Genomic DNA, 12,892 nt, shown 5'->3' with positions numbered 1-12,892 from the left:
AAAATACTTTGGAGGTTTTCCAACTATGTGTAGGGGTAGGTTATCATTTCTTCCAAGCCTCATTTTGTTTGCATTCTTGGTCCTCAATCCAGGGTCTGTCTCTGATCCTGATGTGGCACCGTTGTGGCAGTTCGATGATTGCAATTTGCTCATTCCCATCTGATATTCTTCTAATCTGCCTGCCACTGAGATTAATATGTTTGGTCACGTTTCACAAATGAGAAAGCCAAAATTCTGTGAGCTAGTGTGGACCCGTGCTGCCTCCCAGCCCACGTAGGGAGAGTGGAAATTGGATTTTGCTACCAAAAACCAGGGCAGACAGCTGCTGAGCCCTGGGAGACCATGCAACCTGCCAGCATCCTTGCTTCCTTCCAGCTCAGCACAGCCATACCCACTTTTTTTGTTGTTGCTCTTGTGTGTGAGCTCAGTTATGCATGAAATTCAATAGTTTCCATAGATAAATCTGGTCAGCATGACCAAATACACTCAAGTCTCTGAGTGAACACACTAAGAATATATCTCTTTCATCAACAATCCTAAGCAAAATTTAAAAATATAACAACTTTTTCCAAAGTGACTTCAACTAAACAGCCTCCCATCACTGCCATTCTTAGAGCGCTGATTCATCAGTGAAACTCACATCAGTAAAATTTGTTGACCAGTGAGGAAGAAATAACAGTGTGAGATTGCAATATCCATTTCTTCTGGATAAATCCCCTGAGTTTTGACTTATCCAGGGTCTATAACAAGAGAATTTTGACAAACTCTATGGTTTCCAAGGAGAAAGAAACTCAAGCTTTTATTTTTATGTGGTAAGCCCACAGGAACATATGAATGCATATGCAGAATATGTGCACACAAATATATAACACATATACATATATACATGTATATGTACACATATCTATGTGTATATATACACATGTGGACACACCATGTGCACACACTCACACATTGTTGTGAAACACATTGCAAACAAAGCTCACATATATATATATATGCCTATATAAACAAATATAGACATGCACATGTGACATGTATGCAAATGGACACACATGAAGGTAAGCGTAGACTACAAGTACAGCATAAATACATAATATAGTGCTTTGAAGCTGTAAAAGAAGACAAAGAGAGAAGTTTAACATTAAAAATGGAATTGTGTAATGACTTTGTCATTAACTCAAAAATATTAAAGGAAAAGACTAATGCAACCTTGGATATAACAGATTAATATGAGATTTGTTAAGCGCATATAAAGAATTTGAGATAATTTCTTCATCTGATGTTGACTAAAGAATTAATCTGCTTGAGAATGAATTATGTAGTCTTGACGCCATATTAGTGGATAACTCATTGTGCCAACAGAAGTTGAGGGCCTTGTAGAAATAACGGAAGAGTGCAGACTAGTGACCACTATCTATGAGACCTGGTTTTGTAAGACCCGGACTTTGGAAAATCAAACTTTCAGAAAGAGTCTGCCCAATACTTTATAAAGTATTAAAGTTGGCTAGCAGTAAAAGAAGACTATGCAAAAGCAATAACACATTTGATTGTCATCTTACAACTCCAATCAATGCAATGCAGGAGACCCCAGTTTGATTCCTGTATTGGGAAGATCTGCTGGAGAAGGGATAGACTACTTACTCCAGTATTCTTGGGCTTCCCTTGTGGCTCAGCTGGTAAAGAATCTGCCTGCAATGTAGGAGACCTGGATTCGATCCCTGAGTTGCAAAGATCCCCTGGAGAAGGGAAAAGCTACCCACTCCAGTATTCTGGCCTGGAGAATTCCATGGACTGTATAGTTCATGGGGTCGCAAAGAGTTGGACAAAACTGAGCGACTTTCACTCACTCTACTCCCATTCTAATGAGTAAATCTGAGAGAGTGGTGGGCTACAGAGAGTATAATAATGTCTTTCCATATTGAAAAGAAATTGTCATGTTCTCTACCATAAACTGCAGTTATGAAAAGACTTCAGGATTTATATAGCAGGCAGAAGAGAGGGAGTGAAAGTGGATGGCAGCCTTCATTTTGATTCTACTGTGTATCTGGAACTGGTGAAGAAATGTTCATGTGCTGTATCTCATGATGTTGCTGAGATCTCATTTCTGTGTTCACACAGAGTTCTCATTTTAAATAGAATTCAGTATACACTCATAAAATTTCAAATTTCTGTTCTCCTCCCAAACTCTTCAGTGCAAAATGAGTAAGATGCATTTATACTGTTTTGCATAATGTTTTCTTTTTCTTTTTTTTTGAAACAAACATGTCTTCTTTTAGAGCCCCCTTTAGAGACAGTTGGAGGTAAGAAACATAGGGAAAGCATACCTACATGTCTTATATGTCTTTAGGACATATATCCCAAGTTTGGGATATATATCCCAAGTTTTGGCTTGGGATACTGTGGAACTAAGTCTTGGCCTATTGCAAATCTCTGGGTTTTCAGAATAAGGCCATCATAGCAACATGTCTATCCTGATAAGATGCTCATGTCTTTCTAGTCTCCTTCTGGTTCTGTGTAGTTACAGTCTTTTGTTGGGAGAAGGATGAATTTAATGGTAAGGGATTTGGGAAGTTATTGGCATTTGGGAGTTTATAAAATATTAATGAAAACCTGTCTGGGTGTGAATTGCTCTGGGACATTTTCTGATCCCAAAGGATGGAGAAATTTGCAAATTGCTAATCAAATTTCTTAGGATTCAACCCAACAAACACTTCTGTTCTAATTCATGTTACTCCCAGGATTATGGGATCCATAATGATTTAGTGAGAGAATAGGAGTCTAATTTAGTCAAATAATTATTCCACAAGAGACAAGCAAGGAGACTAAAATAATCCCAAAATATACCAGAGGGGAAATATTGAGCCCCAAAAGAGAGATAATGTATCAGAAATCGATTAATCCAGAGAGGCTGAGCTAGGCAGCAAGTGGGGGCAAACAAAGGAAACAGGAAACTGTCCAGGCTGTTAAGATGAGTTTGATACAGAGGCCAAGGGGAAGCAGAAGGTATCCAGGGTCACACTTGTTCTAGAAATTCTGGGACCAAGGAAGAAATCCCAAGTAGGCTAGGGAAGTTTGATGGAGGATGACAAAACTGGAAATGGAGCGGTGGACTGACCAGAGAAAGGCAAGCAGATCCTAGAATGTTCCTAAGAGAGTGAAGGGCCATTGTGGCTGGTCTCAATACCAGCTGGGAAGTATTTGGCCATACAAGAGTAACTGCATATCGTGCATAAATTGTGCATCAGTTTATGTCATGCACTACTATGTTTCTTTTCATAGGTTACCTAATCCTCACAGAAACTATAGGAGAACATATACTATTAATCTTATGACCCATTAAGAACATGTTTTGCCTATAGATCACACACGTAGTTCTGATTTGTAGACATTAAGAGGATAACAACTCAGGTTAAAAAAGAAAAAAATCCCAAAACAGCAGAGCTGTTTAATAATACAATGTATTACCCAAAATGTTTGGTCACTGGGAGCACAGATGGAGCTTGGAAACTCTCCTGTATTGGTGAACTTTTGCAATGGGTTAGAGTTTTCAAATCATGGACAACTTCAAAGTTTTATGGCAATAAATCCATGAATAAATTAATTCAAAGTGAATTTTTATCTCAGTCTTTGTATGAATATTCCCTGGAAGATATCTTCTCTGCTCACTGGTGTTTCAAAGGCCATTTCTCTGGAAACAGCTTGTGCAGTTCAAATTGCATTTGTAAATTCTATCTGCATGTAACTTGTGGTTAATTTGCCTGTAGACCTTAAATCTGGCAGAATTTTGTGATCTGAAGACTCTCTGTGTGCTTAGTCACTCAGTTGTGTCTAACTCTTTGTGACCCCAGGGACTGTACTCCATCAGGTTCCTTTGTCCACGAGGTTTCTCCAAGAATACTGAAGTGGGTTGCTGTGCCCTCCTCCAGGGGATCTTCCCAACCCAGGGATTGAACCCAGGTCTCCTGCACTGCAAGTGGTTTCTTTACCCGCTGAGCCACCAGGGAAGCCCAAGACTCCCTATGCAAGTGTAATTAAAAGACACTTGACAATTTTAGGTTCTACATGATGGCTTGAAGGCAGAAAGATTTTTCTTTTTTAAATGAAGACCAGGAAGGGCAAGTTTAAAAAAAAAAACACAACAAACAATTACCCTTTATCTGGTATAAAAGAAATGCATGTTAAAGAACATTTTGGAAACATAGAAAAGTAAAGATGATAAACTAACAACAACCCTTAAACCCAACATCCACAGATAATCAATCTTAGCAATTCAATATAGTCTCCAAAATTCAGCAAATTCCTTCCGGATCCTTTTAATATAATTGAAATAATATTTTCTAAAAGTTCTCAAATTCTTTGACATCAGATTTTACATCTTAAAAATTATTGAAGATTCCAAAGTATTTTATATGTTTTGCTATTGATATGTACTGTTGGATCTTAAACTTGAAACAAATTAAATATATGTATTTAATTATTTGTTTAAAATTGCAATAAGATGTTCATGTTAAAGAATACATATACTAGTAAAAATAGCTATATTTTTCAAAATAAAAAATTTGACATGTACATACAGCTATATTTAAAATAGATAACCAAAAAAGGACCTACCATAAATCTTCTTTTTAATTTATGAAAAGAATGGCGTCATTCTACAAATCATTTAAAAGTCTGACTTGATTGAAAACAGCTGGATTGTCACATTTGCTTCTGAATTCATCCTGTTGTGATATATTGCTTCAGGTGTAATATACAAAAGAACCCAGCCCTGTATAGATATGAAATTGGAAAGGAAGGAATATTTTACAAGACTTTTTTACATAATTGTGATTGTCCTATAGTCTCTGGAAAACTCTACATTCATGAGAAGAAGAGAGCAAAATGGAAAATACTGTTAGGTAGTTAGAATAGGGAAAAGGAGTCCAAAATGGCAGTGGCTAAAAGACAAGGAAGAGAAAAGCCCACGAAAATAGAACAGAGGAAGGTCAAAGGAAGGTCCGAGGTCCGAGGACCGGAGTGAGGACTTCAGGTAGAACGGCACTCCTGACTAAGCCTAATTTGCATAGGGCAGGCCCAGGGGGAAGAAAAGAACATATACAAGGAGAAGCCAAAGGGCTCTTGCTCGCTCCCTGCCCCCCCACCTCCACCGTCCTGCGCTGGGGCGCTCTGCGCTTCGCATGTTTGGATGGAAGTGCCCTCCTGCCTCAAAGATAGGTTTTCCTGCTATCTTCTAAATAAAACAGAGCTGTAACACTGAGCTGTAAACACTGATTTGTCTAAGAGCTATAACATGGTCTGTTTGAGACCTGAGAGCTATAACAGGGTCTGTCCAAGACCCGAGAGCTGTGACACGCCGAGCGGGCTTTAATGTCCCTCACTCCAAATCTTTGTTGTGACGAGACAAAGAACTGAGGAGCATACACTCGCCTGAGAATACTATCTTAGCACTTTTAGAAAATAGTTTTATTAATAATTTCACAGGCTACCTAAAAGAGTCTTGGAGACCACCAGCAGTCTCTGCACTAGACTTTGAGAATACCCTGCTACATATATATTCCGTGTTTGTTATTCAAATGCATATTTAAACATTATTAAAAAAATTAAGCTCTGATATAATTGATGTAACTATTTCCATGTTATTTGGGCATTTCATTTTATTCTCTCTTATAAGAAAAAATATAACATTGAAATAAATATCTTATCCATAATTCCACACCTGAATTTCATACTCGACTCTTTTAAGGCAGATATCAGAATCTAAAGAAGATTGTATTTTATGGTCCTTAATATGTTTTTCATACTGTTCATGGGGTTCTCAAGGCAAGAAAACTGAAGTGGTTTGCCATTCCCTTCTCCAGTGGACCAATCACTGCCAATGGTGATTGCAGCCATGAAATTAAAAGATGCTTACTCCTTGGAAGGAAAGTTATGATCAACTTAGATAGCATATTGAAAAGCAGAGATATTACTTTGCCAACAAAGGTCCATCTAGTCAAGGCTATGGTTTTTCCAGTGGTCGTGTATGGATGTAAGAGTTGGACTGTGAAGAAAGCTGAGCACCAAAGAATTGATGCTTTTGAACTGTGGTGTTGAAGAAGACTCTTGAGAGTCCCTTGGACTGCAAGGAGATCCAACCAGTCCATCCTAAAGGAGATCAGTCCTGGGTGTTCATTGGAGGGACTGATGCTGAAGCTGAAACTCCAGTTCTTTGGCCACCTCATGTGAAGAGTTGACTCACTGGAAAAGCCCCTGATGCTGGGAGGGATTGGGGGCAGGAGGAGAAGGGGACGATAGAGGATGAGATGGCTGGATGGCATCACCGACTCAATGGACATGAGTTTGAGTGAACTCTGGGAGTTGGTGATGGACAAGGGAGGCCTGGCATGCTGTGATTCATGGGGTAGCAAAGAGTCGGACCTGACTGAGCAACTGAACTGAACTGAATATGTTTTACCAACTTGATTTTAAGAAAAGTTTTACCAACTTCCTTTTTATCAAATGGGATGTAAATATATCCCATTGAGGCCTCAGCAGCACTGAATATATCAAATAATATTTGCTTTGCTGTTTGAAAAACATTTTTTTCTCAAATTATTTGCATACTGATGAGATTAACTGCTATCATTATTAGTCACTAATGAATATTTTCTATGTGTAAATATGATAATAGGCTTCCTGACATTAGTGCTGATCATTAATTCTGTCCCCGTTAAGGGTGTTTATAAATCTGATCCAATACTGCAACAATTTCCCTTAATAATATGATATTGTAAGCAGAGGTGTGTACATATTAGTTTGCTAAGGTTTCTGTAACAAAGTTCCACAAACCAAGTGGCTTCGGCAGCAGCAATTTGTCATCTCATGGTTCTAGAGGCCAGAAGTCTGAAATTAAGGTGGGAGCAAGCTTGGTTTTTTTCTGAAGGCTGTGAGAGAGAGAAACTTCCTTCTCTCCTAGTTTCTAGTGGTTTCCTGGCAAACTTTGGAGATCCATTCCTTGGCTTACAGAACTACCACCCCAGTCTGAGTGCATCTTCACATGGCATTTTTCCTGTGAGTGTGTGTGCCAAAGTTTCCCTTTTTATAAGTTCACTTGTCATATTGGAATAGGGGCCTACTCTACTATAGCATGACCCTGTATTAACAGATTGCATTTGCAATGACCTTATTTCCAAATAAAGTCACATTCTGAGATACTGGGGCTTAGGATGTCAACCTAAGAAGTTTGAAGAGACACTGGCCCATCAAAATACTTACAGATTGACACATCTAGCATCCCATAAAATTCAAAGATTCAGGCTGAACCCTACTATTTACCCCCATCTCAATAAGAGACTTCATGTCTTTCTAGCTACCGATCTAGGTGGACACCAGATTAACATAATCTTTGTTTTCTTCCTCCTCTTCCTTTTCCTCATCGTTATCCATTACATTTGTCCAGAGTCTTACTGATCACATGGCACTTCAGCACGCCTGGCATCACTTGACCTTTTCAGTTATTTAGCAAAGGCAGTGTTGAGATTATCATACCCAGTTTAAAGAAAGCGGAGACTCAGACAGATTGCCTTGCCCAGATCACTGAGAAAGACAATAGCCTCACCTTTTGTTTGCATCAGAGTCAGCAGGGTCAGCTCTAATGAAAGCCAGTCCAAATGCTCTTTGATCAGCAAAAAATAGCATATAGAGTTAACACATGGTTAGTGAATTATAGCTTCAATAAGACAATCCCATTTCCTAGAATAATTGTTTCTTATTTTTTTGAGAGAATAATTACAATTTCTTATCACATGTTTTGAAAACTTTATCTTGAGCTTTGTGGTTAATTGTTGCAAAAGCAAGCTTTATAGTCAGGCAGTTACAAATCTCTGAGGATCTTACTTCTTCTCATTAATAATATCAGTAAATATAAGATAAAGATTTGTAAGCAAAATAACCAGAGGTAGTATTTAATTTTCATAAGACCTTTGCTCCAACAGACTAATTTCTAAGAGGGCTACTGGTTTATTGTATTCTTTTGATCACAGAAGTGTAAACATTGTATTAGGCCCACCTATTTTTTATTTATAGACAAAGCAAACATCATTCGTCTTTCTATTTTTCCATTCATGTGAAAAACTTATCTCTACAATTGTCACTTACATTGGCAATGTCAAGATTAGTCAAAATTGGAAGCTTTTAATTTTTAATTCTAGTCATAGAATCAGCTAATGGTAAATCCACTAGAAAAGAAAGTTCACCACAACAATATCACAATGCACAAAAAGAGCCCACCTGTCTGTTACAGCTGTGGACAAATACACTGTGATCATTTCAATTAATGGGATAGGGTAGGGAAAATGAGTGAATCTATATGACTGACTCTCAGAAGCAAACTACGAAAAGCAGTCTTAGAAGAATGCATGCAATATGAATCTGGTGTTAAAAAGTTCAGAAACATGTGAAACTCAAGAATATATTGTTCAAGAATGTGTATAGAGAATAAAGAAAAGCAGGACAATGAAAAGCACAGGATTTAGGAGTGTGGTTTTCTGCGTGCCAATGAGACAGGAGAGTTCACTCAGGAGCATCCGTGTATCTGTGGTAGATCAGCCATGTGGAGCTTCTCTCTGCTGGAAAAGTAAGAAGGAAGAAGAAGGGGGTTGTTGGAATGAAGCAGCCATGTCAGAGGTCAGTATTCACTGTGTGTCTGCCATGCACCTCTACTCTGCTGGGCACATGTGAGTGGATGAGAGGAAGCAGAAATAAATCAGACCCGATTCTTACCCTTGTGGAACTCAGTGAAGCGATTCAGGAGGCATTTTCACCTCATGAAATAGCCAAGGGCTTCAAGCAATTGGTGCTTTCTTCACTTTCTGGCTGGGTTCTTGTTAAAATTTTAATTGCGTGTTAAGTCTCTTCAGTTGTGCCCCACTCTGTGACCCCATGGACTGTAGCCCACCAGGCTTCTCTGTCCATGGGATTCTCCAGGGAATAATACTGGAGTGGGTTGACATGCCCTCCTCCAGGGGATCTTTAAAATTCTCACTGGTCAAGAAAAATCAGTTCTGCTCACCTGTGAGTCATCCAGTGCAACACTTTGAAAGTCCTTTTTCCGGAGTCTCTGGTCCTGAGAATTATAGCCGAATAAAAACTCTTTCATTGTACCCCAGCACTCGTAGGGTATGCTAAGCTCTGTGTCTGAGCCTGTAAAGGAGCCATTCAAAAGCTGGCTCATCCCAGCTCTGCCGAATGACTCCCCCAGACTGTTTGTTCCTTCTTGCAAATCTCTAGATTTGACAGACCTGCTCATTCTTCTGGGTCTTTGCACTTGTTGATATGTCTGGATGGAGGGCACAAACGGGCTACCTAATTAACACCACCCAGCTCCACCATAGCACAGGAAGGCTTTCTTTACCCTTAACCTGGAGTGGCTAGTCATCACCTCAAGGCTCCTACACTTACATCTACCAACAACACATTCTTACTTCAATGTTAATTGTCTATTGTTTTTCTGTTTCCCTGATAATTCTAAGAGCTTCCTGATGTACCAGAATCTCAAGTGGCATGGTGGTAAAGAATCTGCCTGCCAGTGCAGCAGACCCAAGAGACATGGGTTCAATCCCTGGGTTGGGAAGATCCCCTGGAAAAGGAAATGGCAAGTCACTCCAGTATTCTTGCCTGAGAAATCCCATGGACAGAGGAGCCCTGTGGGCTACAGTCTTTGGGTTTGCAAAAGAGTTGGACGCAATTGAGCAACTGAGCACAATAGTAATAACCAATAAAACCAAATAGGTCATGAAGCAGTATTTGCAGATTAAAAAAAAAAAACACAAGTGATTCATCTAAATTATAGGGATATATAGGGCAAGATGTACATCTTATCATAAGAAGCAAGAGTTGAATTGGGTTTGGAAGGGCAGTCTGGGATCAGCAGAAAAAAGGGCAATAATCTTCTCAAAGGAAGCACATAAGCAAAGTACAGAGGGAAGAATTCCAAGGTTATCTCAGCAACAATGAAAACGTAAGACTGATTAAATAAGAAGTTCTCGTTATCAAGGGGTATGACTTTGGAAAAGAAAATCGGGCTAAATTTGGACAGTAGTTGGGAATCAATCCTGCATGAAATGGGAAGGACAGTGAAGAACTTAGATCATCAGAATGATCTGATGAAACTCTGAAGTCAATTCTGAGTTAACAAGGCAAAATCACTCAAAATTAAAACTGGAAACATGAAAGCTAAGCTTGTCTTTTTGGTCCTGATTACAAATACATAACAAGTCCTAAATAGTACCTGCCTTAGTCCCCCTCAAGGAGAATGCTTGGCAAATTGGAGGACAAGGGGAGAGACTGACTCATTCCAATTACTCTTTAGAAAATGAAGGAGGTAAAGGAAGTAAAACCACTTAAGTGCTCGGGGAAATTGTGAAGTGCCTGTCAGACTGAAATAATTGTATGGCAGGCTTTTGTGAGCCATGACGGAGGATGGTCTAGGTAAGGAAAAAAAAAAAAAAACCTCAGCAAAGTAAAATGTTTTCCTCCACTGAACAGTTTCAGAAATAGACTGTAGATGATGGTATTTATGTGCTCCAGGTAAGTTTCCATGGAGGAAGGAATGTCCTGAGGAAGGGAAACTTTCCTGGAACCAGCTGGAGAACATGACCTGTCTCTGCCTAATTCTCTCCCCTCCCAGATCCTCTTTGCCCTTGCCTCTCTTGGTTGCTGCTCCAGCACCAGGGAACTCAGTGCAAAACCAAGTCAAAGGATTATATGGGAGCTGAGAGTATGGGTTTCTGCATTGGAGATCAGTGAGATTGAGGGTTTAAGGGACCTGAAGAAATAGCACTGAAAGGCAGAGATCAAGACATTATTTTCATGATTTAGATTAAGCTGATGCTGGATAATGTGGCATCAGTTCAGTCCAGTCACTCAGTCATGTCCGACTCTTTGTGACCCCATAGACTGCAGCACGCCAGGCTTCCCTGTCCATTACCAACTCCTGGAGTTTACTCAAACTCATGTCCATTGAGTCGGTGATGCTATCCAACCATCTCATCCTCTGTCATCCCCTTCTCCTCCCGCCTTCAATCTTTCCCAGCAACAGGGTCTTTTCAAATGAGTCAGTTCTTCGCATCAGGTGGCCAAAATAATGTAGTTTCAGCTTCAGCATCAGTCCTTCCAATTAATATTCAGCACCCATTTCCTTTAGGATTGACAGGTTGGATCTCCTTACTGTCCAAGGAACTCTCAAGAGTCTTCTCCAACACCCCAGTTCAAAAGCATCAATTCTTTGGCACTCAGCTTTCTTTATTGTCCAACTCTCACATCCATACATGGCTACTGGAAAAACCATAGCTTCGACTAGATGGACATTCTTTGGCAAAGTGATGTCTCTGCTTTATGCTGTCTAGGTTGGTTATACCTTTTCTTCCAAGGAGCAAGCATCTTTTAATTTCATGGCTACAGTCACCATCTGCAGTGCTTTTGCAGCCCCAGAAATAAAGTCTGTCACTGGTCCCACTGTTTTCCCATCTATTTGCCATGAAGTGATGGGACCAGATGCCATGATCTTAGTTTTCTGAATGTTGAGTTTTAAGCCAACTTTTTCATGCTCCTGTTTCCCTTTCTTCAAGAGGCTCTTTAGCTTTTCTTCACTTTCTGCCATAGGGGTGGTGTCATCTGCATATCTGAGATTGTTGATATTTCTTCCAGCAATTTTGATTCCAGCTTGTGCTTCATCCAGTCCAGCATTTCTCATGATGTACTCTGCATAGAAGTTAAATAAGCAGGGTGACAATATACAGCCTTGACATACTCCTTTCCTGATTTGGAACCAGTCTGTTGTTGCATGTCCAGTTCTAACAGTTGCTTCTTGACCTGCACACAGATTTCTCAGGAGGCAGGTCAGTTGGTCTGGTATTCCCATCTCTTTCAGAATTTTCCACAGTTTGTTGTAATCCACACAGTCAAAGGCTTTGGTGTAGTCAATAAAGCAGACGTAGATATTTTTCTGGAACTCTCTTGCTTTTTCAATGATCCAATGGATGTTGGCAATTTGATTTCTGGTTCCTCTGCCTTTTCTAAATCCATCTTCAACATCTGGAAGTTCTCAGTTCACAAACTGCTGAAGCCTGGCCCACTTGACTTCACAATCCAGGATGTCTGGCTCTAGGTGAGTGATCACACCATCGTAATTATCTGGGTAGTGAGGATCTTTTTTGTACAGTTCTTTGTATTTTTGCTACCTCTTCTTAATATCTTCTGCTTCTGTTAGGTCCATACCATTTCGGTCCTTCATGGTCCCCATCTTTGCATGAAATGTTCCCTTGGTATCTCTAATTTTCTTGAAGAGATCTCTAGTCTTTCCCAATCTTTTGTTTTCCTCTATTTCCTTGCACTGATTACTGAAGAAGGCTTTCCTATATCTCCTTGCTATTCTTTGGAATTCTGCATTCAAATGGGTATATCTTTCTTTTTCTCCTTTGCCTTTCACTTCTCTTTTCATATAAGACAGAAAAGACCTACTCAGACAAGCATTTTGCTTTTTTGCATTTCTTTTTCTTGGGGATGGTCTTGCTCCCTGTCTGTTGTACAATGTCATGAACCTCCATCCATAGTTCTTCAGACACTCTGTCTGTCAGATATAATCCCTTGAGTCTATTTCTCACTTCCACTGTATAATTGTAAGGGATTTGATTTAGGTCATACCTGAATGGTCTAGTGGTTTTCCCTACTTTCTTCAATTTAAGTCTGAATTTGGCAATAAGGAGTACATGATCTGAACCATAGTCAGCTCCCAGTCTTGTTTTTGCTCTCTACATAGAGCTTCTCCATCTTTGGCTGCAAAGAATATAATAAACCTGATTTTGGTGTTGACCATCTGGTGATGTGCATGTGTCGAGTCTTCTCTTGTGTT

Source organism: Bos javanicus, chromosome 11 (assembly GCF_032452875.1).
Source record: "Bos javanicus breed banteng chromosome 11, ARS-OSU_banteng_1.0, whole genome shotgun sequence".
Classification (NCBI taxonomy): domain Eukaryota; kingdom Metazoa; phylum Chordata; class Mammalia; order Artiodactyla; family Bovidae; genus Bos; species Bos javanicus.
The sequence above is the reverse complement of the archived record's forward strand: the minus strand, read 5'-3'. Positions refer to the sequence as shown.